This window comes from Rhinoderma darwinii, chromosome 3 (assembly GCF_050947455.1).
Source record: "Rhinoderma darwinii isolate aRhiDar2 chromosome 3, aRhiDar2.hap1, whole genome shotgun sequence".
NCBI classification, from domain to species: Eukaryota; Metazoa; Chordata; class Amphibia; order Anura; family Rhinodermatidae; genus Rhinoderma; species Rhinoderma darwinii.
Genome location: NC_134689.1, coordinates 423,516,188 through 423,520,494, shown reverse-complemented (window position 1 = coordinate 423,520,494; position 4,307 = coordinate 423,516,188).

The following is a 4,307-nucleotide window of genomic DNA, read 5'->3' as shown; positions in this document are numbered from 1 at the left end:
TGGGGGGGCAGCGGGAGAAACCTACATCCCCATGCCCAGCCAGAGTTCCAGGGTGATTGGTGGTAGGTCCCGGTGGGGGGGCAGCGGGAGCAACCTGCATCCTCATGCCCAGCCAGAGTTCCAGGGTGATTGGTGGTAGGTCCCGGTGGGGGGGCAGCGGGAGAAACCTACATCCCCATGCCCAGCCAGAGTTCCAGGGTGATTGGTGGTAGGTCCCGGTGGGGGGGCAGCGGGAGAAACCTACATCCCCATGCCCAGCCAGAGTTCCAGGGTGATTGGTGGTAGGTCCCGGTGGGGGCCAGCGGGAGCAACCTGCATCCTCATGCCCAGCCAGAGTTCCAGGGTGATTGGTGGTAGGTCCCGGTGGGGGGGCAGCGGGAGAAACCTACATCCCCATGCCCAGCCAGAGTTCCAGGGTGATTGGTGGTAGGTCCCGGTGGGGGGGCAGCGGGAGCAACCTGCATCCTCATGCCCAGCCAGAGTTCCAGGGTGATTGGTGGTAGGTCCCGGTGGGGGGGCAGCGGGAGAAACCTACATCCCCATGCCCAGCCAGAGTTCCAGGGTGATTGGTGGTAGGTCCCGGTGGGGGGGCAGCGGGAGAAACCTACATCCCCATGCCCAGCCAGAGTTCCAGGGTGATTGGTGGTAGGTCCCGGTGGGGTGGAAGGGGAGCAGCGGGAGCAACCTGCATCTCCATGCCCAGACAGAGTTCCAGGGTGATTGCAGGTAGGTCCCGGTGGGGGGGCAGCGGGAGCAACTTGCATCCCCATGCCCATCCAGAGTTCCAGGATGATTGCAGGTAGGTCCCGGTGGGGTGGAAGGGGGGGCAGCGGGACCAACCTGTGTCCCTATGCCCAGCCAGAGTTCCAGAGTGATTGCAGGTAGGTCCCGGTGGGGTGGAAGGGGGTCAGCGGGAGCAAACCGCATCCCCATGCCCAGCCAGAGTTCCAGGGTGATTGCAGGTAGGTCCCGGTGGGGTGGAAGGGGGGGCAGCGGGACCAACCTGTGTCCCTATGCCCAGCCAGAGTTCCAGAGTGATTGCAGGTAGGTCCCGGTGGGGTGGAAGGGGGTCAGCGGGAGCAAACCGCATCCCCATGCCCAGCCAGAGTTCCAGGGTGATTGCAGGTAGGTCCCGGTGGGGTGGAAGGGGGGGCAGCGGGACCAACCTGTGTCCCTATGCCCAGCCAGAGTTCCAGAGTGATTGCAGGTAGGTCCCGGTGGAGTGGAAGGGGGTCAGCGGGAGCAAACCGCATCCCCATGCCCAGCCAGAGAACCAGGGTGATTGCTGGTAGGTCCCGGTGGGGTGGAAGGGGGGGCAGCGGGACCAACCTGTGTCCCTATGCCCAGCCAGAGTTCCAGAGTGATTGCAGGTAGGTCCCGGTGGGGTGGAAGGGGGTCAGCGGGAGCAAACCGCATCCCCATGCCCAGCCAGAGTTCCAGGGTGATTGCAGGTAGGTCCCGGTGGGGTGGAAGGGGGGGCAGCGGGACCAACCTGTGTCCCTATGCCCAGCCAGAGTTCCAGAGTGATTGCAGGTAGGTCCCGGTGGGGTGGAAGGGGGTCAGCGGGAGCAAACCGCATCCCCATGCCCAGCCAGAGTTCCAGGGTGATTGCAGGTAGGTCCCGGTGGGGTGGAAGGGGGGGCAGCGGGACCAACCTGTGTCCCTATGCCCAGCCAGAGTTCCAGAGTGATTGCAGGTAGGTCCCGGTGGGGTGGAAGGGGGTCAGCGGGAGCAACTTGCATCCCCATGCCCAGCCAGAGTTCCAGGGTGATTGCAGGTAGGTCCCGGTGGGGTGGAAGGGGGGGCAGCGGGACCAACCTGTGTCCCTATGCCCAGCCAGAGTTCCAGAGTGATTGCAGGTAGGTCCCGGTGGGGTGGAAGGGGGTCAGCGGGAGCAAACCGCATCCCCATGCCCAGCCAGAGTTCCAGGGTGATTGCAGGTAGGTCCCGGTGGGGTGGAAGGGGGGGCAGCGGGACCAACCTGTGTCCCTATGCCCAGCCAGAGTTCCAGAGTGATTGCAGGTAGGTCCCGGTGGGGTGGAAGGGGGTCAGCGGGAGCAACTTGCATCCCCATGCCCAGCCAGAGTTCCAGGGTGATTGCAGGTAGGTCCCGGTGGGGTGGAAGGGGGGGCAGCGGGACCAACCTGTGTCCCTATGCCCAGCCAGAGTTCCAGAGTGATTGCAGGTAGGTCCCGGTGGGGTGGAAGGGGGTCAGCGGGAGCAAACCGCATCCCCATGCCCAGCCAGAGTTCCAGGGTGATTGCAGGTAGGTCCCGGTGGGGTGGAAGGGGGGGCAGCGGGACCAACCTGTGTCCCTATGCCCAGCCAGAGTTCCAGAGTGATTGCAGGTAGGTCCCGGTGGGGTGGAAGGGGGTCAGCGGGAGCAACTTGCATCCCCATGCCCAGCCAGAGTTCCAGGGTGATTGCAGGTAGGTCCCGGTGGGGTGGAAGGGGGTCAGCTGGAGCAAACCGCATCCCCATGCCCAGCCAGAGTTCCAGGGTGATTGCAGGTAGGTCCCGGTGGGGTGGAAGGGGGGGCAGCGGGACCAACCTGTGTCCCTATGCCCAGCCAGAGTTCCAGAGTGATTGCAGGTAGGTCCCGGTGGGGTGGAAGGGGGTCAGCGGGAGCAACTTGCATCCCCATGCCCAGCCAGAGAACCAGGGTGATTGCTGGTAGGTAAGGAGATCCATTTGGTGACCAAACAGCAGTGAAAATAAAAAGGCCCAAATGTCAAAGAATGACACTTTTAATACTGAAAGTGAAACATTTAAAATCAAGTTAAAGTGGGGTATGTTCAGAAATGTCAGAGACGGTAATGAGCAGCAGAGGCAGGCCGGGGCAGAGTTCCAGGGCCAGGGGTGTCACGGCAGGCAGCGTAGGCCGGGGCAGAGTTCCAGGGCGGTGGGGAGAGGACTAGGCCTCAAATCCAAGGAGATCCATTTGGTGACCAAGCAGCAGTGACAATAAAAAGGCCCAAATGTCAAAGAATGCCATTTCTGCTACTGAAAGTGAAACATTTGAAAGTGAAACATTTAAAATCAAGTTAAAGTGGGGTATGTTCAAAAATGTCAGAGGCGGTGGTGAACAGCAAGGGCAGGCCGGGGCAGAGTTCCAGGGCCAGGGGTGTGACGGCAGGCAGCGTAGGCCGGGGCAGAGTTCCAGGGCGGTGGGGAGAGGACTAGGCCTCAATCCAAGGAGATCCATTTGGTGACCAAGCAGCAGTGACAATAAAAAGGCCCAAATGTCAAAGAATGCCATTTCTGCTACTGAAAGGGAAACATTTGAAAGTGAAACATTTAAAATCAAGTTAAAGTGGGGTATGTTCAAAAATGTCAGAGGCGGTGGTGAACAGCAAGGGCAGGCCGGGGCAGAGTTCCAGGGCCAGGGGTGTGACGGCAGGCAGCGTAGGCCGGGGCAGAGTTCCAGGGCGGTGGGGAGAGGACTAGGCCTCAATCCAAGGAGATCCATTTGGTGACCAAGCAGCAGTGACAATAAAAAGGCCCAAATGTCAAAGAATGCCATTTCTGCTACTGAAAGTGAAACATTTGAAAGTGAAACATTTAAAATCAAGTTAAAGTGGGGTATGTTCAAAAATGTCAGAGGCGGTGGTGAACAGCAAGGGCAGGCCGGGGCAGAGTTCCAGGGCCAGGGGTGTGACGGCAGGCAGCGTAGGCCGGGGCAGAGTTCCAGGGCGGTGGGGAGAGGACTAGGCCTCAATCCAAGGAGATCCATTTGGTGACCAAGCAGCAGTGACAATAAAAAGGCCCAAATGTCAAAGAATGCCATTTCTGCTACTGAAAGGGAAACATTTGAAAGTGAAACATTTAAAATCAAGTTAAAGTGGGGTATGTTCAAAAATGTCAGAGGCGGTGGTGAACAGCAAGGGCAGGCCGGGGCAGAGTTCCAGGGCCAGGGGTGTGACGGCAGGCAGCGTAGGCCGGGGCAGAGTTCCAGGGCGGTGGGGAGAGGACTAGGCCTCAATCCAAGGAGATCCATTTGGTGACCAAGCAGCAGTGACAATAAAAAGGCCCAAATGTCAAAGAATGCCATTTCTGCTACTGAAAGTGAAACATTTGAAAGTGAAACATTTAAAATCAAGTTAAAGTGGGGTATGTTCAAAAATGTCAGAGGCGGTGGTGAACAGCAAGGGCAGGCCGGGGCAGAGTTCCAGGGCCAGGGGTGTGACGGCAGGCAGCGTAGGCCGGGGCAGAGTTCCAGGGCGGTGGGGAGAGGACTAGGCCTCAATCCAAGGAGATCCATTTGGTGACCAAGCAGCAGTGACAATAAAAAGGCCCAAATGTCAAAG